Source organism: Bombina bombina, unplaced genomic scaffold (genome assembly GCF_027579735.1).
Source record: "Bombina bombina isolate aBomBom1 unplaced genomic scaffold, aBomBom1.pri scaffold_1299, whole genome shotgun sequence".
Lineage (NCBI taxonomy): Eukaryota > Metazoa > Chordata > Amphibia > Anura > Bombinatoridae > Bombina > Bombina bombina.
The window spans coordinates 1-26625 of record NW_026512318.1 but is presented as its reverse complement, the minus strand read 5'-3'; the positions used below and the strand labels follow the sequence as shown (position 1 = coordinate 26625).

General features: G+C 33.6%; 1 long non-coding RNA gene across 1 annotated transcript in view; it reads right to left on the bottom strand.

Annotated features, from left to right (window-relative positions):
* LOC128644231 (uncharacterized) overlaps nucleotides 1–24586 on the bottom strand; it is a 28862-nt gene extending 4276 nt beyond the window's left edge. The window contains exon 1 of the long non-coding RNA XR_008399957.1: nucleotides 24513–24586. This is a non-coding gene — a long non-coding RNA (uncharacterized LOC128644231). The remainder of the gene's footprint in view (nucleotides 1–24512) is intronic.
* Nucleotides 24587–26625: the final 2039 nt, after the last annotated feature.

The following is a 26625-nucleotide window of genomic DNA, read 5'->3' as shown; positions in this document are numbered from 1 at the left end:
TACAGATTATATAGTGAGATAAAGTATAAGCTTTGATGTTACTGTGGCTTATATTACAGGTTATGTAATGAGATAAAGTATAGGCTGTATGTTACTGTGCTTATATTACAGGTTCATATAGTGAGATAAAGTATACGGCTGTAATGTTCCTGTAACTTATATTACAGGTTATATAGTGAGATGAAGTATAGGCTGTGATCGTACTGTGCTTATATTACAGGTTATGTAATGAGATAAAGTATAGGCTGTATTGTTACTGTACTTTTATATTACAGGTTATATAGTGAACTAAAGTATAGGCTGTAATGTTACTGTGCTTATATTACAGGTTATATAGTGAGATAAAGTATAAGCTGTGATGTTACTGTGCTTATATTACAGGTTATATAGTGAAATAAAGTATAGGCTGTGATGTTACTGTGCTTATATTACAGGTTATATAGTGAGATAAAGTATAGGCTCGTGATGTTACTGTGCTTATATTACAGGTTACATACTGAGATTAAAAGTATAGGCTGTATGTTACTGTTGCTTATATTACAGGTTCTGTAGTGAGATAAAGTATAGGCTGTAATGTTACTGTGCTTATATTTCAGGTTATATAGTGAGATAAAGTATAGGCTGTGATGTTACTGTGCTTATATTACAGGTTATATAGTGAGATAAAGTATAGGCTGTGATGTCACTGTGCTTATATTACAGGTTTGTAGTGAGATAAAGTATAGGCTGTAATGTTACTGTGCTTATATTACAGGTTATATAGTGAGATAAAGTATAGGCTGAGATGTTACTGTGCTTATATTACAGGTTATATAGTGAGATAAAGTATAGGCTGTAATGTTACTGTGCTTATACTTACAGGTTATGTAGTGAGATAAAGTATAGGCTGTGATGTTACTGTACTTATATTACAGGTTATATAGTGAGATAAAGTATAGGCTGTAATCGTTACTGTGCTTATATTACAGGTTATATAATGAGATAACGTATAGGCTGTAATGTTACCTGTGCTTATATTACAGGTTATATAGTGAGATAAAGTATAGGCTGTAATGTTACTGTACTTTTATTACAGTTATATAGTGAGATAAAGTATAGGCTGTGATGTTACTGTGCTTATATTACAGGTTATATAGTGAAATAAAGTATAGGCTGTGATGTTACTGTGCTTATAGTACAGGTTATGTATAGGCTGTGATGTTACTGTGCTTATATTACAGGTTACATACTGAGATAAAAAGTATAGGCTGTAATGTTACTGTGCTTATATTACAGGTTATGTACTGAGATAAAGTATAGGCTGTAATGTTACTGTACTTATATTACAGGTTATATAGTGAACATAAAGTATAGGCTGTAATGTTACTGTGCTTTATATACAGGTTATATAGTGAGATAAAGTATAAAGCTGTGATGTTACTGTGCTTATATTACAGGTTATATAGTGAAATAAAGTATAGGCTGTGATGTTACTGTGCTTATATTACAGGTCATATAGTGAGATAAAGTATAGGCTGTAATGTTAACTGTACTTATATTACTGGTTATATAGTGAGATAAAGTATAGGCTGTGATCGTACTGTGCTTATATTACAGGTTATGTAATGAGATAAAGTATAGGCTGTAATGTTACTGTACTTATATTACAGGTTATATAGTGAACTAAAGTATCGGCTGTAATGTTACTGTGCTTATATTACAGGTTATATAGTGAGATAAAGTATAAGCTGTGATGTTACTGTACTTATATTACAGGTTATATAGTGAGATAAAGTATAGGCTGTGATCGTACTGTGCTTATATTACAGGTTATGTAATGAGATAAAGTATAGGCTGTAATGTTACTGTACTTATATTACAGGTTATATAGTGAGATAAAGTATAGGCTGTGATGTTACAGTGCTTATATTACAGGTTATATAGTGAGATAAAGTATAGGCTGTGATGTTACTGTGCTTATATTACAGGTTATATAGTGAGATAAAGTATAGGCTGTGATGTTACTGTGCTTATATTACAGGTTATATAGTGAGATAAAGTATAGGCTGTGATGTTACTGTGCTTATATTACAGGTGATATAGTGAGATAAAGTATAGGCTGTGATGTTACTGTGATTTTATTACAGGTATGTAGTGAGATAAAGTATAGGCTGTAATGTTATTGTACTTATATTACAGGTTATATAGTGACGATTAAGTATAGGCTGTGATGTTACTGTGCTTATATACAGGTCAAATAGTGAGATAAAGTATAGGCTGTTAATGTTACTGTGCCTTATATTACAGGTTATATAGTGAGATAAAGTATAGGCTGTGTTATTACTGTGCTTATATTACAGGTTATATAGTGAGATAAAGTATTAGACTGTGATGTTACTGTGCTTATATTACAGGTTATATAGTAAGATAAGTATAGGCCTGTTGATGTTCTCTGTGCTTTACAGGTTATATAGTGAGATAAAGTATAGGCTGTAATGTTACTGTACTTATATTACAGGTTATATAGTGAGATAAAAGTATAGGCCTGTGATGTTACTGTGCTTATATTACAGGTTATATAGTGAGATAAAGTATAGGCTGTGATGTTACTGTGCTTATATTACAGGTTATATAGTGAGATAAAGTATAGGATGTGATGTTACTGTGCTTATATTACAGGTTATGTAGTGAGATAAAGTATAGGCTGTTATGTTATTGTGCTTACATTGCAGGTTATATAGTGAGATAAAGTATAGGCTGTGATGTTACTGTGCTTATATTACAGGTCAAATAGTGAGATAAAGTATAGGCTGTAATGTTACTGTGCTTATATTACAGGTTATATAGTGAGATAAAGTATAGGCTGTGATATTACTGTGCTTATATTACAGGTTATATAGTGAGATAAAGTATAGACTGTGATGTTACTGTGCTTATATTACAGGTTATATAGTAAGATAAAGTATAGGCTGTGATGTTACTGTGCTTACAGGTTATATAGTGAGATAAAGTATAGGCTGTAATGTTACTGTACTTATATTACAGGTTATATAGTGAGATAAAGTATAGGCTGTGATGTTACTGTGCTTATATTACAGGTTATAGTGAGATAAAGTATAGGCTGTGATGTTACTGTGCTTATATTACAGGTTATATAGTGAGATAAAGTATAGGATGTGATGTTATGTCTGTGCTTATATTACAGTTTATGTAGTGAGATAAAGTATAGGCTGTTATGTTATTGTGCTTACATTGCAGGTTATATAGTGAGATAAAGTATAGGCTGTAATGTTACTGTGCTTATATTACAGGTTATATAGTGAGATAAAGTATAGGCTGTAATGTTACTGTGCTTATATTACAGGTTATATAGTGAGATAAAGTATAGGATGTGATGTTACTGTGCTTACATTACAGCTTATATAGTGAGATAAAGTATAGGCTGTAATGTTACTGTACTTATATTACAGGTTATATAGTGAGATAAAGTATAGGCTGTGATGTTACTGTGCTTATATTACAGGTTATATAGTGAGATAAAGTATAGGCTGTGATGTTACTGTGCTTATATTACAGGTTATATAGTGAGATAAAGTATAGGATGTGATGTTACTGTGCTTATATTACAGTTTATGTAGTGAGATAAAGTATAGGCTGTTATGTTATTGTGCTTACATTGCAGGTTATATAGTGAGATAAAGTATAGGCTGTAATGTTACTGTGCTTATATTACAGGTTATATAGTGAACTAAAGTATAGGCTGTAATGTTACTGTGCTTATATTACAGGTTATATAGTGAGATAAAGTATAAGCTGTGATGTTACTGTGCTTATATTACAGGTTATATAGTGAAATAAAGTATAGGCTGTGATGTTACTGTGCTTATATTACAGGTCATATAGTGAGATAAAGTATAGGCTGTAATGTTACTGTACTTATATTACAGGTTATATAGTGAGAAAAAGTATAGCGGCTGTGATCGTACTGTGCTTATATTACAGGTTATGTAATGAGATAAAGTATAGGCTGTAATGTTACTAGTACTTATATTACAGGTTATATAGTGAACTAAAGTATCGGCTGTAATGTTACTGTGCTTATATTACAGGTTATATAGTGAGATAAAGTATAAGCTGTGATGTTACTGTACTTATATTACAGGTTATATAGTGAGATAAAGTATAGGCTGTGATCGTACTGTGCTTATATTACAGGTTATGTAATGAGATAAAGTATAGGCTGTAATGTTACTGTACTTATATACAGGTTATATAGTGAGATTAAAGTATAGGCTGTGATGTTACAGTGCTTATATTACAGGTTATATAGTGAGATAAAGTATAGGCTGTGATGTTACAATGTGCTTATATTACAGGTTATATAGTGAGATAAAGTATAGGCTGTGATGTTACTGTGCTTATATTACAGGTTATATAGTGAGATAAAGTATAGGCTGTGATGTTACTGTGCTTATATTACAGGTCATATAGTGAGATAAAGTATAGGGCTGTGATGTTACTGTGATTATATTACAGGTTATATAGTGAGATAAAGTATAGGCTGTAATGTTACTGTACTTATATTACAGGTTATATAGTGCGATAAAGTATAGGCTGTGATGTTACTGTGCTTATATTACAGTCAAATAGTGAGATAAAGTATAGGCTGTAATGTTACTGTGCTTATATTACAGGTTTATATAGTGAGATAAAGTATAGGCTGTGATATTACTGTGCTTATATTACAGGTTATATAGTGAGATAAAGTATAGACTGTGATGTTACTGTGCTTATATTACAGGTTATATAGTAAGATAAAGTATAGGCTGTGATGTTACTGTGCTTACAGGTTATATAGTGAGATAAAGTATAGGCTGTAATGTTACTGTACTATATTACAGGTTATATAGTGAGATAAAGTATAGGCTGTGATGTTACTGTGCTTATATTACAGGTTATATAGTGAGATAAAGTATAGGCTGTGATGTTACTGTGCTTATATTACAGGTTATATAGTGAGATAAAGTATAGGATGTGATGTTACTGTGCTTATATTACAGGTTATGTAGTGAGATAAAGTATAGGCTGTTATGTTATTGTGCTTACATTGCAGGTTATATAGTGAGATAAAGTATAGGCTGTGATGTTACTGTGCTTATATTACAGGTCAAATAGTGAGATAAAGTATAGGCTGTAATGTTACTGTGCTTATATTACTGGTTATATAGTGAGATAAAGTATAGGCTGTGATATTACTGTGCTTATATTACAGGTTATATAGTGAGATAAAGTATAGACTGTGATGTTACTGTGCTTATATTACAGGTTATATAGTAAGATAAAGTATAGGCTGTGATGTTACTGTGCTTACAGGTTATATAGTGAGATAAAGTATAGGCTGTAATGTTACTGTACTTATAATACAGGTTATATAGTGAGATAAAGTATAGGCTGTGATGTTACTGTGCTTATATTACAGGTTATATAGTGAGATAAAGTATAGGCTGTGATGTTACTGTGCTTATATTACAGGTTTATATAGTGAGATAAAGTATAGGATGTGATGTTACTGTGCTTATATTACAGTTTATGTAGTGAGATTAAAGTATAGGGCTGTTATGTTATTGTGCTTACATTGCAGGTTATATAGTGAGATAAAGTATAGGCTGTAATGTTACTGTGCATATATTACAGGTTATTAGTGAGATATAAGTATAGGCTGTAATGTTACTGTGCTTATATACAGGTTATATAGTGAGATAAAGTATAGGATGTGATGTTACTGTGCTTACATTACAGCTTTATATAGTGAGATAAAGTATAGGCTGTGATGTTACTGTGCTTATATTACAGGTTATGTAGTGAGATAAAGTATAGGCTGTAATGTTACTGTACTTATATTACAGGTTATATAGTGAGATAAAGTATAGGGTGTAATGTTACTGTGCTTATATTACAGATTATATAGTGAGATAAAGTATAAGCTGTGATGTACTGTGGCTTATATTACAGGTTATGTAATGAGATAAAGTATAGGCTGTAATGTTACTGTGCTTATATTACAGGTCATATAGTGAGATAAAGTATAGGCTGTAATGTTACTGTACTTATATTACAGGTTATATAGTGAGATGAAGTATAGGCTGTGATCGTACTGTGCTTATATTACAGGTTATGTAATGAGATAAAGTATAGGCTGTAATGTTACTGTACTTATATTACAGGTTATATAGTGAACTAAAGTATAGGCTGTAATGTTACTGTGCTTATATTACAGGTTATATAGTGAGATAAAGTATAAGCTGTGATGTTACTGTGCTTATATTACAGGTTATATAGTGAAATAAAGTATATGGCTGTGATGTTACTGTGGCTTATATTACAGGTTATATAGTGAGATAAAGTATAGGCTGTGATGTTACTGTGCTTATATTACAGGTTACTTACTGAGATTAAAAGTATAGGCTGTAATGTTACTGTGCTTATATTACAGGTTATGTAGTGAGATAAAGTATAGGCTGTAATGTTACTGTGCTTATATTACAGGTTATATAGTGAGATAAAGTATAGGCTGTGAAGTTACTGTGCTTATATTACAGGTTATATAGTGAGATAAAGTATAGGCTGTAAGTTACTGTGCTTATATTACAGGTTATGTAGTGAGATAAAGTATAGGCTGTGATGTTACTGTACTTATATTACAGGTTATATAGTGAGATAAAGTATAGGCTGTAATGTTACTGTGCTTATATTACAGGTTATATAGTGAGATAAAGTATAGGCTGTAATGTTACTGTGCTTATATTACAGGTTATATAGTGAGATAAATTATAGGCTGTAATGTTACTGTACTTATATTACAGGTTATATAGTGAGATAAAGTATAGGCTGTGATGTTACTGTGCTTATATTACAGTTATATAGTGAAATAAAGTATAGGCTGTGATGTTACTGTGCTTATATTACAGGTTATGTATAGGCTGTGATGTTACTCGTGCTTATATTACAGGTTACATACTGAGATAAAAAGTATAGGCTGTAATGTTACTGTGCATATATTACAGGTTATGTAATGAGATAAAGTATAGGCTGTAATGTTACTGTACTTATATTACAGGTTATATAGTGAACTAAAGTATAGGCTGTAATGTTACTGTGCTTATATTACAGGGTTATATAGTGAGATAAAGTATAAGCTGTGATGTTACTGTGCTTATATTACAGGTTATATAGTGAAATAAAGTATAGGCTGTGATGTTTACTGTGCTTATATTACAGTTCATATAGTGAGATAAAGTATAGGCTGTAATGTTACTGTACTTATATTACAGGTTATATAGTGAGATAAAGTATAGGCTGTGATCGTACTGTGCTTATATTACAGGTTATGTAATGAGATAAAGTATAGGCTGTAATGTTACTGTACTTATATTACAGGTTATATAGTGAACTAAAGTATCGGCTGTAATGTTACTGTGCTTATATTACAGGTTATATAGTGAGATAAAGTATAAGCTGTGATGTTACTGTACTTATATTACAGGTTATATAGTGAGATAAAGTATAGGCTGTGATCGTACTGTGCTTATATTACAGGTTATGTAATGAGATAAAGTATAGGCTGTAATGTTACTGTACTTATATTACAGGTTATATAGTGAACTAAAGTATAGGCTGTAATGTTACTGTGCTTATATTACAGGTTATATAGTGAGATAAAGTATAAGCTGTGATGTTACTGGTGCTTATATTACAGGTTATATAGTGAAATAAAGTATAGGCTGTGATGTTACTGTGCTTATATTACAGGTTATGTAGTGAGATAAAGTATAGGCTGTAATGTTTACTGTGCTTATATTACAGGTTATATAGTGAGATAAAGTGTAGGCTGTAATGTTACTGTACTTATATTACAGGTTATATAGTGAGATAAAGTATAGGCTGTGATCGTACTGTGCTTATATTACAGGTTATGTAATGAGATAAAGTATAGGCTGTAATGTTACTGTACTTATATTACAGGTTATATAGTGAACTAAAGTATAGGCTGTATGTTACTGTGCTTATATTACAGGTTATGTAGTGATATAAAGTATAAGCTGTGATGTTTCTGTGCTTATATTACAGGTTATATAGTGAAATAAAGTATAGGCTGTGATGTTACTGTGCTATATTACAGGTTATGTAGTGAGATAAAGTATAGGCTGTAATGTTACTGTGCTTATATTACAGGTTATATAGTGAGATAAAGTATAGGCTCTAATGTTACTGTGCTTATATTACAGGTTATGTAGTGAGATAAAGTATAGGCTGTAATGTTACTGTGCTTATATTACAGGTTATATAGTGAGATAAAGTATAGGCTGTGATGTAACTGTGCTTATATTACACGTTATATAGTGAGATAAAGTATAGGATGTGATGTTACTGTGCTTATATTACAGGTCTATAGTGAGATAAAGTATAGGCTGTAATGTTACTGTGCTTATATTACAGGTTATGTAGTGAGATAAAGTATAGGCTGTGATGTTACTGTACTTATATTACAGGTTATATAGTGAGATAAGGTATAGGCTGTAATGTTACTGTGCTTATATTACAGGTTATATAGTGAGATAAAGTATAGGCTGTAATGTTACTGTGCTTATATTACAGGTTATATAGTGAGATAAAGTATAGGCTGTGATGTTACTGTGCTTACTATACAGGTATATAGTGAGATAAAGTATAGGCTGTAATGTTACTGTGCTTATATTACAGGTTATATAGTGAGATAAAGTATAGGCTGTGATGTTACTGTGCTTATATTACAGTTTATGTAATGAGATAAAGTATAGGCTGTGATGTTACAGTGCTTATATTACAGGTTATATAGTGAACTAAAGTATAGGCTGTAATGTTACTAGTGCTTATATTACAGGTTAATATAGTGAGATAAAAGTATAAGCTGTGATGTTACTGTGCTTATATTACAGGTTATATAGTGAAATAAAGTATAGGCTGTGATGTTTACTGTGCTTATAATACAGGTTATATAGTGAGATAAAGTATAGGCTGTGATGTTACTGTGCTTATATTACAGGTTACATACTGAGATTAAAGTATAGGCTGTAATGTTACTGTGCTTATATTACAGGTTATGTAGTGAGATAAAGTATAGGCTGTAATGTTACTGTGCTTATATTACAGGTTATATAGTGAGATAAAGTATAGGCTGTGATGTTACTGTGCTTATATTACAGGTTATATAGTGAGATAAAGTATAGGCTGTATGTTACTGTGCTTATATTACAGGTTATGTAGTGAGATAAAGTATAGGCTGTGATGTTACTGTACTTATATTACAGGTTATATAGTGAGATAAAGTATAGGCTGTAATGTTACTGTGCTTATATTACAGGTTATATAGTGAGATAAAGTATAGGCTGTAATGTTACTGTGCTTATATTACAGGTTATATAGTGAGATAAAGTATAGGCTGTAATGTTACTGTACTTATATTACAGGTTATATAGTGAGATAAAAGTATAGGCTGTGATGTTACTGTGCTTATATTACAGGTTATATAGTGAAATAAAGTATAGGCTGTGATGTTACTGTGCTTATATTACAGGTTATGTATAGGCTGTGATGTTACTGTGCTTATATTACAGGTTACATACTGAGATAAAAAGTATAGGCTGTAATGTTACTGTGCTTATATTACAGGTTATGTAATGAGATAAAGTATAGGCTGTAATGTTACTGTACTTATATTACAGGTTATATAGTGAACTAAAGTATAGGCTGTAATGTTACTGTGCTTATATTACAGGTTATATAGTGAGATAAAGTATAAGCTGTGATGTTACTGTGCTTATATTACAGGTTATATAGTGAAATAAAGTATAGGCTGTGATGTTACTGTGCTTATATTACAGGTCATATAGTGAGATAAAGTATAGGCTGTAATGTTACTGTACTTATATTACAGGTTATATAGTGAGATAAAGTATAGGCTGTGATCTTACTGTGCTTATATTACAGGTTATGTAATGAGATAAAGTATAGGCTGTAATGTTACTGTACTTATATTACAGGTTATATAGTGAACTAAAGTATCGGCTGTAATGTTTACTGTGCTTATATTACAGGTTATATAGTGAGATAAAGTATAAGCTGTGATGTTACTGTACTTATATTACAGGTTATATAGTGAGATAAAGTATAGGCTGTGATCGTACTGTGCTTATATTATAGGTTATGTAATGAGATAAAGTATAGGCTGTAATGTTACTGTACTTATATTACAGGTTATATAGTGAGATAAAGTATAGGCTGTGATGTTACAGTGCTTATATTACAGGTTATATAGTGAGATAAAGTATAGGCTGTGATGTTACTGTGCTTATATTACAGGTTATGTAGTGAGATAAAGTATAGGCTGTGATGTTACTGTGCTTATATTACAGGTTATATAGTGAGATAAAGTATAGGCTGTGATGTTACTGTGCTTATATTACAGGTTATATAGTGAGATAAAGTATAGGCTGTGATGTTACTGTGCTTATATTACAGGTTTATATAGTGAGATAAAGTATAGGCTGTGATGTTACTGTGCTTATATTACAGGTTCATATAGTGAGATTAAAGTATAGGCTGTGATGTTACTGTGATTATATTACAGGTTATATAGTGAGATAAAGTATAGGCTGTAATGTTACTGTACTTATATTACAGGTTATATAGTGCGATAAAGTATAGGCCTGTGATGTTACTGTGCTTATATTACAGGTCAAATAGTGAGATAAAGTATAGGCTGTAATGTTACTGTGCTTATATTACAGGTTATATAGTGAGATAAAGTATAGGCTGTGATATTTACTGTGCTTATATTACAGGTTATTATAGTGAGATAAAGTATAGACTGTGATGTTACTGTGCTTATATTACAGGTTATATAGTAAGATAAAGTATAGGCTGTGATGTTACAGTGCTTACAGGTTATATAGTGAGATAAAGTATAGGCTGTAATGTTACTGTACTTATATTACAGGTTATATAGTGAGATAAAGTATAGGCTGTGATGTTACTGTGCTTATATTACAGGTTATATAGTGAGATAAAGTATAGGCTGTGATGTAACTGTGCTTATATTACAGGTTATTAGTGAGATAAAGTATAGGATGTGATGTTACTGTGCTTATATTACAGGTTATGTAGTGAGATAAAGTATAGGCTGTTATGTTATTGTGCTTACATTGCAGGTATATATAGTGAGATAAAGTATAGGCTGTGATGTTACTGTGCTTATATTACAGGTCAAATAGTGAGATAAAGTATAGGCTGTAATGTTACTGTGCTTATATTACAGGTTATATAGTGAGATAAAGTATAGGCTGTGATATTACTGTGCTTATATTACAGGTTATATAGTGAGATAAAGTATAGACTGTGATGTTACTGTGCTTATATTACAGGTTATAAAGTAAGATAAAGTATAGGCTGTGATGTTACTGTGCTTACAGGTTATATAGTGAGATAAAGTATAGGCTGTAATGTTACTGTACTTATATTACAGGTTATATAGTGAGATAAAGTATAGGCTGTGATGTTACTGTGCTTATATTACAGGTTATATAGTGAGATAAAGTATAGGCTGTGATGTTACTGTGCTTATATTACAGGTTATATAGTGAGATAAAGTATAGGATGTGATGTTACTGTGCTTATATTACAGTTTATGTAGTGAGATAAAGTATAGGCTGTTATGTTATTGTGCTTACATTGCAGGTTATATAGTGAGATAAAGTATAGGCTGTAATGTTACTGTGCTTATATTACAGGTTATATAGTGAGATAAAGTATAGGCTGTAATGTTACTGTGCTTATATTACAGGTTATATAGTGAGATAAAGTATAGGATGTGATGTTACTGTGCTTACATTACAGCTTATATAGTGAGATAAAGTATAGGCTGTGATGTTACTGTGCTTATATTACAGGTTATGTAGTGAGATAAAGTATAGGCTGTAATGTTACTGTACTTATATTACAGGTTATATAGTGAGATAAAGTATAGGGTGTAATGTTACTGTGCTTATATTACAGATTATATAGTGAGATAAAGTATAAGCTGTGATGTTACTGTGCTTATATTACAGGTTATGTAATGAGATAAAGTATAGGCTGTATGTTACTGTGCTTATATTACAGGTCATATAGTGAGATAAAGTATAGGCTGTAATGTTACTGTACTTATATTACAGGTTATATAGTGAGATGAGTATAGGCTGTGATCGTACTGTGCTTATATTACAGGTTATGTAATGAGATAAAGTATAGGCTGTAATGTTACTGTACTTATATTACAGGTTATATAGTGAACTAAAGTATAGGCTGTAATGTTACTGTGCTTATATTACAGGTTATATAGTGAGATAAAGTATAAGCTGTGATGTTACTGTGCTTATATTACAGGTTATATAGTGAAATAAAGTATAGGCTGTGATGTTACTGTGCTTATATTACAGGTTATATAGTGAGATAAAGTATAGGCTGTGATGTTACTGTGCTTATATTTACAGGTTACATACTGAGATTAAAAGTATAGGCTGTAATGTTACTGTGCTTATATTACAGGTTATGTAGTGAGATAAAGTATAGGCTGTAATGTTACTGTGCTTATATTACAGGTTATATAGTGAGATAAAGTATAGGCTGTGATGTTACTGTGCTTATATTACAGGTTATATAGTGAGATAAAGTATAGGCTGTAATGTTACTGTGCTTATATTACAGGTTATGTAGTGAGATAAAGTATAGGCTGTGATGTTACTGTACTTATAATACAGGTTATATAGTGAGATAAAGTATAGGCTGTAATGTTACTGTGCTTATATTACAGGTTATATAGTGAGATAAAGTATAGGCTGTAATGTTACTGTGCTTATATTACAGGTTATATAGTGAGATAAAGTATAGGCTGTAATGTTACTGTACTTATATTACAGGTTATATAGTGAGATAAAGTATAGGCTGTGATATTACTGTGCTTATATTACAGGTTATATAGTGAAATAAAGTATAGGCTGTGATGTTACTGTGCTTATATTACAGGTTATGTATAGGCTGTGATGTACTGTGCTTATATTACAGGTTACATACTGAGATAAAAAGTATAGGCTGTAATGTTACTGTGCTTATATTACAGGTTATGTAATGAGATAAAGTATAGGCTGTAATGTTACTGTACTTATATTACAGGTTATATAGTGAACTAAAGTATAGGCTGTAATGTTACTGTGCTTATATTACAGGAGTATATAGTGAGATAAAGTATAAGCTGTGATGTTTACTGTGCTTATATTACAGGTTATTTAGTGAAATAAAGTATAGGCTGTGATGTTACTGTGCTTATATTACAGGTCATATAGTGAGATAAAGTATGGCTGTAATGTTACTGTACTTATATTACAGGTTATATAGTGAGATAAAGTATAGGCTGTGATCGTACTGTGCTTATATTACAGGTTATGTAATGAGATAAAGTATAGGCTGTAATGTTACTGTACTTATTTACAGGTTATATAGTGAACTAAGTATCGGCTGTAATGTTACTGTGCTTATATTACAGGTTATATAGTGAGATAAAAGTATAAGCTGTGATGTTACTGTACTTATTATTACAGGTTATATAGTGAGATAAAGTATAGGCCTGTGATCGTACCTGTGCTTATATTACAGGTTATGTTATGAGATAAAGTATAGGCTGTAATGTTACTGTACTTATACTTACAGGTTATATAGTGAACTAAAGTATAGGCTGTAATGTTACTGTGCTTATATTACAGGTTATATAGTGGAGACTAAAGTATAAGCCTGTGGATGTTACTGTGCTTATCTTACAGGTTATATAGTGAAATAAAGTATAGGCTGTGATGTTACTGTGCTTATATTACAGGTTATGTAGTGAGATAAAGTATAGGCTGTAATGTTACTGTGCTTATATTACAGGTTATATTGTGAGATAAAGTATAGGCTGTAATGTTACTGTACTTATATTACAGGTTATATAGTGAGATAAAAGTATAGGCTGTGATCGTACTGTGCTTATATTACAGGTTATGTAATGAGATAAAGTATAGGCTGTAATCGTTACTGTACTTATATTACAGGTTATTATAGTGAACCTAAAGTATAGGCTGTAATGTTACTGTGCTTATATTAAAGGTTATGTAGTGAGATAAAGTATAAGCTGTGATGTTACTGTGCTTATATTACAGGTTATATAGTGAAATAAAGTATAGGCTGTGATGTTACTGTGCTTATATTACAGGTTATGTAGTGAGATAAAGTATAGGCTGTAATGTTACTGTGCTTATATTACAGGTTATATAGTGAGATAAAGTATAGGCTCTAATGTTACTGTGCTTATATTACAGGTTATGTAGTGAGATAAAGTATAGGCTGTAATGTTACTGTGCTTATATTACAGGTTATATAGTGAGATAAAGTATAGGCTGTGATGTTACTGTGCTTATATTACACGTTATATAGTGAGATAAAGTATAGGCTGTAATGTTACTGTGCTTATATTACAGGTTATGTAGTGAGATAAAGTATAGGCTGTGATGTACTGTACTTATATTACAGGTTATATAGTGAGATAAAGTATAGGCTGTAATGTTACTGTGCTTATTATTACAGGTTATATAGTGAGATAAAGTATAGGCTGTAATGTTATGTGCTTATATTACAGGTTTATAGTGAGATAAAGTATAGGCTGTGATGTTACTGTGCTTATATTACAGGTTATATAGTGAGATAAAGTATAGGCTGTAATGTTACTGTGCTTATATTACAGGTTATATAGTGAGATAAAGTATAGGCTGTGATGTTACTGTGCTTATATTACAGTTTATGTAAATGAGATAAAGTATAGGCTGTGATGTTACTGTGCTTATATTACAGGTTATATAGTGAGATAAAGTATAGGCTGTAATGTTACTGTACTTATTATTACAGGTTATATAGTGAGATAAAGTATAGGCTGTAATGTTACTGTGCTTATATTACAGGTTACTGTAGTGAGATAATGTATAGGCTGTAATGTTACTGTGCTTATATTACAGGTTATATAGTGAGATAAAAGTATAGGCTGTGATGTTACTGTGCTTATATTACACGTTATATAGTGAGATAAAGTTATAGGCTGTAATGTTACTGTGCTTTATTACAGGTTATGTTGTGAGATAAAGTATAGGCTGTGATGTTACCTGTACTTATATTACAGGTTATATAGTGAGATAAAGTATAGGCTGTAACTGTTACTGTGCGTATATTACAGGTTATATAGTGAGATAAAGTATAGGCTGTAATGTTACTGTGCTTATATTACAGGTTAATAGTGAGATAAAGTATAGGCTGTGATGTTACTGTGCTCTATATTACAGGTTATATAGTGAGATAAAGTATAGGCTGTAATGTTACTGTGCTTATATTACAGGTTATATAGTGAGATAAAGTATAGGGCTGTGATGTTACTGTGCTTATATTACAGTTTATGTAATGAGACTAAAGTATAGGCTGTGATGTTACCTGTGTTATATATTACAGGTTATATAGTGAGATAAAGTATAGGCTGTAATGTTACTGTACTTATATTACAGGTTATATAGTGAGATAAAGTATAGGCTGTAATGTTACTGTGCTTATATTACAGGGTTATATAGTGAAATAAAGTATAGGCTGTGATGTTACTGTGCTTATATTACAGGTTATGTATAGGCCTGTGATGTTACTGTGCTTATATTACAGGTACATACTGAGATAAAAAGTATAGGCTGTAATGTTACTGTGCTTATATTACAGGTTATGTAGTGAGATAAAGTATAGGCTGTAATGTTACTGTGTCTTATATTACAGGTTATATAGTGAGATAATAGTAAGGCTGTGATGTTACCTGTGCTTATATTCAGGTTATATAGTGAGATTAAAGTATAGGCTGTAATGTTACTGTGCTTATATTAAGGTTATGTAGTGAGATAAAGTATAGGCTGTGATGTTACTGTACCTTATATTTACAGGTTATGTTATGAGATAAAGTATAGGCTGTAATGTTACTGTGCTTATATTACAGGTTATGTTTTTATTTTTTATTTTTTTTATTATATTTTTATATTTATTTGTATAATAGGGAAAAATAATGACAATTCAAAAAAAAAAAAAATACAATAACAGTGTGTTATAAAAAAAATACAAACCATTATTAGCGAATTAACTATCAATGAACAATTCTAAGAAGTCGGTAACAGTTAAACCAATGAGTAAGCGAGAAAGAACAAATCGAAATTTGGATTACCGTTACCCTACGGTAGAATCTTGTTTTTATCTTATTCCCCATTTTCAATTATTAAATAAAATCTGGTTAACCAGAATCACACATAGAGCAAACCAAAACAATAAAACAGACACAACAAAACCAAAACATAAGAACAAACAAAAAAAAAAAAAAAACTCTGTCGGGCCCCCCGAACCCTATTACTCACATCCAGTGCCCATTCTTGCGGAAAGCGACCTGAAGGATATTAATTACAACAAACTCGAGTCAATGAATGGTTTTATCATTTTTTTTTGGAGTACCAAGGGCAAGGAAAGAACAAACAATTCCCATTTTCTGAAAAAGGCCCCTAAATGCTCTTCTTGTGGATATGGATATTAAACTGTTCCGTCGTAAATTGATTCATTAGGGCCGCTTTAAAATGTACAAATTTAGGTGCTTCACGGGCCTTCCATAATTTGAGGATCAGATTACGTCCTATTAATATATTGTGTTTAAAAGACTAAAATTTTTACTAATGCCTTGGAATTGTACCAGGAAAAAAATCTCAATGGGTAACAAATCATGTTCCAGCTTCAAACTGTATTCATCCAATAAGAAATCTTTTTCCAGAATTGAAAAATTTTGGGGCAACCCCAAAGACAATGTACTAGGTCAGCATCCGTTGACAAGCATCTAGGGCACAGAACCTTTGTATTGTACCATTTAGATAAAGCACCGGGGGTAAAATACCTCTGAAGCCCAATTTTTATCTGAGATTCTCGCCACACTGTAGGCACCCAACTCTGTTGGATTAATTTAAAGCTTCCGACTATAGTTTGTTCGTTTATCTCAGGGAATTGGGTGGACCATTTTACTACCATTTCGCTGACCTGTGAACTAGAGGACTTTTGGAGTACAAGTAATATAATGGGGAAATTGGGTACAGTCCTGCTGCATAAATAGATATCCTTGGCTGTAGTTCACCTATTGACCAGTTCTTTCCATAATTTTTAAGTAACTCGTAAAGATAATGTCTGGCTTGAAGATAAGCATAAAATTCACGAGGCCCGAGGTCAAATTTGTTCGCTATATCGGAAAAAGGTAGTGGGTAGCCATCAGTACCCAAAATTTGATGCATAGTTTTTAAACCTTTTAATGCCCATCTTTGAATATCTGGTTGGAAAGACCCGGGCTAAAATTCGGATTACCGCATATTGGTAAATATTGCGAAACATATGGAGAGCAATCCAATTCTGTACAAAGTCTTTGCCATGCCACTATAATATTTCTAAATGTAAGAAAAAAAACATTTGAAGGAAGTGACGTTAACGGGCAATGAAGTAAAGCCGTTAGCTGGAAGGGTGCCACTATCTGCGATTCCCAGGCACACAAAGAGATTTGATCTTTTTCAGTTACCCAGTCCAGAGCGAATCTGGCGAGAATAACTAAATTGTAGATTTGTATATTAGGGAGGGCTAGACCTGCCGCCAATTTGGAGTTCATCAAACGATGACAGGCAATCCGCGGTTTGGCACCTTTCCATAGGAATCTAGAACAAGCCCTGTTATACTCAACAATATCCTTTTTGTGTATAAACAACGGTATATTTTGAAAAATATACAACAATCTAGGAAAAATAACTGTTTTAATCAATGTCACGCGGGCAGATAGAGAGAGAGGTAACATGCACCATTCTTCTAGTTTTTTACTACAGTGTGCCAACTCGAACCCGTAGTTATTCTTGTACCATTCCTCCGGGTTTCTGGTTAACCGCAAGCCTAGGTAATTAATTTGTGATACTTCCAAGAAGGGATGTTTAATGACAAGTGAGGGGCGTTTGTGTAGCCACATTAATTCTGATTTCGTGGTATTAACCTAAAACCAGAAATCTCACTAAAGTCTTGGATAATACTCTGTAACTTTGGCAGCGTAGTCCTCAGATTAGAAAGAAATAGTAGCAATCGTCCGCATACAAAAGCAGGACCAATTTCTCCCCGCCAGAGAGATGCCATCCAACTCCTGACGCAATAATATGGCAAAGGCTCCAGACTGATGTTAAATAACAAGGGCGAGAGTGGACAGCCCTGTCTAGTCCCTCTGTTTAAAACAAATCTTGGAGAAGTTACATTGTTAACAATGATGGCCGATGAAGGAGCGCTATAAATTAAACGTACATAATTATTAAAAAACCCTGTAAGCCCAAATTGGTCCAAGGAAAAGAACAGATGATCCCAGCTTACCCGATCAAAGGCTTTTTCAGCGTCAATCGTTAAAATGGCATTCTCGGGAGCTCCTGTGAGATAGAAACATTATACCTGTGCCAAAGAGATTCAATGAGCACTAAAAGTTTTCTTGTATTTTTAACCGGATTCCGTCCGGGCATAAAGCCAGATTGATTACCATGTATTAAATCACCTATATGTGGTTTTAATCGAGTAGCTAAAATAGCTGCTAGAAGTTTATAGTCAGTATTGAGAACTGAGATGGGTCTAAAGGAACTTGGTAGTTCAGGATCCTTACCCTTTTTTAAAATTAACGAAATATTTGCGGCTGCAAAACATGGAGAACAACTGGTGTTTTCTGAAAAATAAAAATTGTATAACCTGGTCAATAAGGGGGTCACCTGGGTCTGTAAAACCCGGTAAAATTCAATAGGAAGTGCATCTGGTCCGGCCGCTTTATTGGGTTTGGTGTATTTAATTGCTGATATGATTTCGTCTTCCGTAATAGGGGCATTAATATATTCCCTAGCTTCCTGTGATAATTTCGGGATCTTAATCTTTTCCCAGAATTCTTGTTTCTTAGTTAAATTAGGAGACTCTGAGCTATATAAATCTTGAAAAAATTCAAAAAAGACCCTTTCAATATCAGAATGATTTGTGTACCTGTTGGCACCTTGTTTAATCGCAGAAATTGCCTGCCTCGGGGAGGATTTGGCCAACCTAGAAACAAACTTGGCCGATCTTCCGGTGAAACCACCGTATAAGGCTTTTGTTCTAAGATCATCATGGGCACTCCTTTGCTTAATATGTATGTCTCGAAGGGCCTTCGCCCTAACATATGCCTCCCAACGGTCGTTACTTGGGTTATCTAAATATGTTCTGTAGGTATTTTTTACATGATTAGCAAGTTGTCTAGCCTCCTGACTATTTTTCTTTTTCAAATATACCATGTAAGATTTAATCTCCCCTCGTAAGACAGCCTTGGATGCCTCCCAAAACACTTCGATTTTATCTAAATAATTCCCGTTATTTCTATAATAATCTGCCCATTTCTGTCGTAACCAATTCTGAAAACTAGTATTGTTACTTAGGAATCTGGGAAAATGAACATAATTATTGTCTGAGTGCCTAAAAACAGGTTTACAGATCAGCGAAATGGCGCGTGGTCAGAGATTAAGATATCCTCAATTTTAGGTACCCAATCCCATTTAAGCAATGCATCTGAGATGAGGAAGTAATCAATCCTTGAGAGTGCTTGATGCACTTGAGATAGACATGTGTATTCACGAGAATCTGGGTTCTGTACCCTCCATATATCCACAAGACCTAACTGCGAACATATCTTCTGGAAGATCCGTACTTTTTTACCTCTATTGTACAGTGATCTTTTTTTTGAGCTATCTAGAATGGCATCTGCTGTCAGGTTAAAATCACCTGCAATAATTAAATTCTGGCCTATAAACCTGTGTAGCTTCACTAATAATACATCCCAAAAATTATGGTCAATTTGATTAGGTCCATAAATGTTACAAACTGTATATTTGAAATTGTTAATCTCCATTTCCAAAATTAAAAAGCGCCCACCGGGGTCTAGTTCAGTATTAACAATTCGATATTCCAAGTTCCTATTCATTAGAATAGCGACCCCCCTCTTCCTAGATGGAGACGGGGCGGCAATAACCTCCCCAACCCATTTGGTTTTAAGTTTAGGGATTTCCGGGGTTAAGGTGTAACTCCTGGAGGAGAACTATGTCAGGCTTAAATTTCCCCAAGTGTTTTATTATGGATTTCCTTTTAATTGGGGAGGTTATGCCGCCCACGTTCCATGAAATTAAATTAAGATTAGGAGTTGTCAGACCTTACTTTCTGAGTTGAAGGGGGGGGGGACCGACAGAGAAAAAAAACCTGACATGTTAGTGTGCTTATATTACAGGTTATATAGTGAGATAAAGTATAGGCTGTGATGTTACTGTGCTTATATTACAGGTTATGTTATGAGATAAAGTATAGGCTGTGATGTTACTGTTCTTATATTACAGATTATATAGTGAGATAAAGTATAGGCTGTAATGTTACTGTTCTTATATTAAAGGTTATATAGTGAGATAAAGTATAGGCTGTGATGTCACTGTGCTTATATTACAGGTTATATAGTGAGATAAAGTATAGGCTGTGATAATACTGTGCTTATATTACAGGTTATGTTATGAGATAAAGTATAGGCTGTGATGTTACTGTTCTTATATTACAGATTATATAGTGAGAAAAAGTATAGGCTGTGATGTTACTGTACTTATATTACAGGTTATATAGTGAGATAAAGTATAGGCTGTAATGTTACTGTGCTTATATTACAGGTTATATAGTGAGATAAAGTATAGGCTGTAATGTTACTGTTCTTATATTAAAGGTTATATAGTGAGATAAAGTATAGGCTGTGATGTTACTGTGCTTATATTACAGGTTATATAGTGAGATAAAGTATAGGCTGTGATGTCACTGTGCTTATATTACAGGTTATATAGTGAGATAAAGTATAGGCTGTGATGTTACTGTTCTTATATTACAGGTTATATAGTGAGATAAAGTATAGGCTGTAATGCTACTGTGCTTATATTACAGGTTATATAGTGAGATAAAGTATAGGCTGTGATGTTACTGTGCTTATATTACAGGTTATATAGTGAGATAAAGTATAGGCTGTGATGTCACTGTGCTTATATTACAGGTTATGTAGTGAGATAAAGTATAGGCTGTAATGTTACTGTGATTATATTACAGGTTATATAGTGAGATAAAGTATAGGCTGTGATGTTACTGTACTTATATTACAGGTTATATAGTGAGATAAAGTATAGGCTGTAATGTTACTGTGCTTATATTACAGGTTATATAGTGAGATAAAGTATAGGCTGTGATGTTACTGTGCTTATATTACAGTTTATATAGTGAGATAAAGTATAGGCTGTGATGTCACTGTGCTTATATTACAGGTTATATAGTGAGATAAAGTATAGGCTGTGATGTTACTGTTCTTATATTACAGGTTATATAGTGAGATAAAGTATAGGCTGTAATGTTACTGTGCATATATTACAGGTTATGTAGTGAGATAAAGTATAGGCTGTAATGTTACTGTGCTTATATTACAGGTTATATAGTGAGATAAAGTATAGGCTGTGATGTTACTGTGCTTATATTACAGGTTATATAGTGAGATAAAGTATAGGCTGTGATGTTACTGTACTTATATTACAGGTTATGTAATGAGATAAAGTATAGGCTGTAATGTTATTGTGCTTATATTACAGGTTATATAGTGAGATAAAGTATAGGCTGTGATGTTACTGTGCTTATATTACAGGTTATGTAGTGAGATAAAGTATAGGCTGTAATGTTACTGTGCTTATATTACAGGTCATGTAGTGAGATAAAGTATAGGCAGTAATGTTACTGTGCTTATATTACAGATTATACAGTGAGATAAAGTAAAGGCTGTAATGTTACTGTGCTTATATTACAGGTTATGTAGTGAGATAAAGTATAGGCTGTAATGTTACTGTGCTTATATTACAGGTTATATAGTGAGATACAGTATAGGCTGTAATGTTACTGTGCTTATATTACAGGTTATATAGTGAGATAAAGTATAGGCTGTAATGTTACTGTACTTATATTACAGGTCATATAGTGAGATAAAGTATAGGCTGTAATGTTACTGTGCTTATATTACAGATTATATAGTGAGATAAAGTATATAGGCTGTGATGTTACTGTGCTTATATTACCGGTTATATAGTGAGATAAAGTATAGACTGTGATGTTACTGTGCTTATATTACAGGTTATATAGTGAGATAAAGTATAGGCTGTGATGTCACTGTGCTTATATTACAGGTTATGTAGTGAGATAAAGTATAGGCTGTGGTGTTACTGTCACGCTCGGCTGCTGGGAAGCTCTGCAGTCCTCTCTGTGTGCTTGATTGACAGGTGTCTGAGCCACCCCTTCCTGATGATGTCACAACCAGGCTTTTTATTCCGGGCTTCCTGTTTCTCCAGTGCCCGTTTGTTTGTTTAACTTTGTGGCTTCTGTTAGGAATTCACTTTGGAATCTCTCTAACTACTGCTTTTCTGTTGCCAATCTCTTCAAGGATTTACTATGCTGGATTAACCTTCACCCTCCTGATTACCTGTCTCCAAACAATGCAAGTACTGTTTGTTTTGTGAAACTTTCAAACTGCCTGTTTACCTGCTGCAAATTCTGACTACTCTGTGTACTGCCAAACTATTCAAATACTGTTATTTCTGTGAAACCTTCAATCTGCATGTTTACCTGTTTCCAAACTCTGCAAATACAATTATTCAGTGTAAACCTTCAAACTGCTTGATATCCTGTTGCCAATCTACAAGTACTGATTAATCTGTGTTAACCTTCAAACTACCAGATTACCTGTTGCTATCTCTGCAAGTTCTGACAACACAGTGTTAACCTTCAAACTACCTGATTATGTTGTTAACTCTGCAAGTTCTGACTACACAGTGTTAACTCTCAAACTGCCTGATTACCTCTTGCATACTCTGCAAAGACTGTCTACACAGTGTTAACCCTCAAACTGCCTGATAACAAATTACCTACTCCTGCATTATTAACTATTTCCTGTTTTACCCTTCTTCTGTCTGAGTATAAGTGGACTATCCCTGCTCTCCTGATTCTGTGGAAGACATTTCCTGAAACCAGTTCCTTATTCAGAAGTCTATCTGTCTGATATCTTGAATTACTTTGGCACAGGCTAACCCTGCTCCATATTGTGAGTACATTGTTTTTTGGAGGTTGTCGTGGGGTCACATCCTGGATTAAACTCAGAGTGCAAGGGTGTTGTTTAAGTTCGCCCTAGCATTTTGGTCTTCTTCTGGCATTTCCTAACCTGACATGTTACTGTGCTTATATTACAGGTTATATAGTGAGATAAAGTATAGGCTGTGATAATACTGTGCTATATTACAGGTTATGTTATGAGATAAAGTATAGGCTGTGATGTTACTGTTCTTATATTACAGATTATATAGTGAGATAAAGTATAGGCTGTAATGTTACTGTTCTTATATTAAAGGTTATATAGTGAGATAAAGTATAGGCTGTAATGTTACTGTGCTTATATTACAGGTTATATAGTGAGATAAAGTATAGGCTGTAATGTTACTGTGCATATATTACAGGTTATGTAGTGAGATAAAGTATAGGCTGTAATGTTACTGTGCTTATATTACAGGTTATATAGTGAGATAAAGTATAGGCTGTGATGTTACTGTGCTTATATTACAGGTTATATAATGAGATAAAGTATAGGCTGTAATGTTACTGTGCTTATATTACAGGTTATGTTATGAGATAAAGCATAGGCTGTAATGTTACTGTGCTTACAGGTTATATAGTGAGATAAAGTATAGGCTGTAATGTTACTGTGCTTATTACAGGTTATGTTATGAGATAAAGTATAGGCTGTAATGTTACTGTGCTTATATTACAGGTTATAAAGTGAAATAAAGTATAGGCTGTAATGTTACTGTGCTTATATTACAGTCCCTTGTATTCTGGCCCTGAAGGTGTTGTCCTTGCTTTGTAAGTGATTGTGTGCGAGCTTGGCAGTTATTAATTAATCTCCACTGATGGAGGAAGGGGAATAATTAGGCATTTGACGTGCTAGCTTTTTCTTGTTTCAGTATTTCTGGGGGACAAATACCAATCAGGAGAGAGTTATTTGTATATTCTTGCTCTCCAGTGATCTAGCTCATTATTATATTCTCCTGATGAATTTATCCAGTTTGTCCTCTAAGGATTGTATAGTATAATTAAGTTGAAAATCAATCTCTTTTTTGGTGCCATTTAAATATTTAACACAGACTTATAATTTAATCAATTAAGCAAACTATAACAGTAGAAGGAAACAATCAATCAGTAGTGAAGCAAAGAAAACGTAACCATACAGACATAACCTGATCAATACTCACTTCCTTCATAATCATAAATTGCCAGGGCAGAAATTCCTGTAGCTCCCACCTGACCAGATTGGAAAGATGGCCCTGGAAGCAGACAAAAAGATGACATGTTACTGTCCCCTATCCAATAAACAAAATAGTGCAGATCTTAGACTGATAAACAAATACAATTAGTATAGCTTTAGTGACTGAGATGCCTTTTATAAAAAGCTGGACTTTTCCATTCAGGAACATTAATTCTGTTATATATTTTTGAAAATCTACAAAAAAGATAAACTAGAGCCCATTACCAATTCCATTTCTGAATAAACAAAAGAGGCACTAACTCTTCTTCCAGGTGTGTGGCTCACGGTCTCTGAACAACTGTGGAGCACCCTGCCGGCAACTGTTCAAGGATTAGCAGTCGTCTCAGACTGTTAGAGTCTAGTGCTGCATAAACTTGTACCCATTGATCAAAGGATCTAGCAAACAGGGCCCCAAATCCACCATGCGTGTCCCCCGTGTTTTCAAGGTAGTCCAGAAGGTTTGCCTGAATGATTCAGGAGTAATATGATACCTGACCAGGAGGACTCATTTGATCTCACTGTAGTTTTTTTTTGTTCTGATGAAAGTGCTAGAGAATTTTCATTAGTCCAACATGTTAACTTGCCCCCCCCCCCCAAGACCTGGGGGCTATTCTGCCTGTGGAATGCTGGGGATTTTGTCTTTGGAATGTCTGTAGGTAGGCATCTACTTCTTCATGAGGTTCATCAAAGGAAGGAAATGCAGAGTAGGTCAAAGAACCCCAGAGAAGTCTAGAGGCTCCTCAATAGGTAGTGGAGCCCATTTATGAGGGGCTGAAGTCTGGGTTACTTTAACAGCATAAGCTTCTACAGCCATCCTCAAGATTTCTAAGCACTGTTAAGCAGACAGATCCCCTCCTAAGGCAGCCACACATCACTGATACATTTAAATAACAGGGAATGTGGCAACAGGTACAGCAGTAGGGGCCCTGGAAATGAGGCATCTCTTGATGGAGAAATATGGGGCTCCCTCAGATTCAAGACTTTCAGCATCATGCAGTCTGGCCACAAGATCTTTCTATATCCGCTGGAAGATATACCCTTTCTCATGGCCGATTCTTCTCAGGTCAGTTACAGACATATTGCTCAATTTCTGTTCACTTATTGCTGTTCTGGCCTCTCACTCTGTTCATTTTTACCTCTATTTTACGTCAATACAAACGCTCTTGCTATGGAGAATAGCAAAGTTGTTGCAGCTACCTCCACTCAGTAAAGTTACTAAAGCTTGTGCACCCTCCTCTGCCACCAGTTTGTCACAGGATGCCCTAAAAACAAGGGTTACTAGAGGGTTTAATAAAATAATTGTTCTTCATTTATAATAATCACAGGGTCAAAAAAGCAAAAAGAACAAGAGTCCCAGGTGCAAATCAGCAGATTAAAGGCAGATGTGCTAGCGGAGGAGGCAGCTGGTGCTGGGGGGTACTTGCAAATACAACTCTGTTAACAGAAAGAGAGAAACTTCCTGTTAGCACTGAACATTTATTACAGCTAAACTCTGATCCTCTTAAGAAGCTGACCCCTTAGTTATCGATGATGCATTGTGCATTATTTCCTGCGGCATTTTCTGTTTCCCCCCCTCTCCCAGAGGTTGAATCCATTACAGTCTATATCCTCCCCTGTACAGTACTACACATGAGCTTCTGTATCCTCCCTGTACAGTACTACACATTAGCTTCTGTATCCTCCCCTGTACAGTACTACACATGAGCTTCTGTATCCTCCCCTGTACAGTACTACACATGAGCTTCTGTATCCTCCCTGTACAGTACTACACATGAGCTTCTATATCCTCCCCTGTACAGTACTACACGTGAGCTTCTGTATCCTCCCCTGTACAGTACTACACATGAGCTTCTGTATCCTCCCCTGTACAGTACTACACATTAGCTTCTGTATCCTCCCCTGTACAGTACTACACATGAGCTTCTGTATCCTCCCCTGTACAGTACTACACATGAGCTTCTATATCCTCCCCTGTACAGTACTACACGTGAGCTTCTGTATCCTCCCCTGTACAGTACTACACATGAGCTTCTGTATCCTCCCTGTACAGTACTACACAT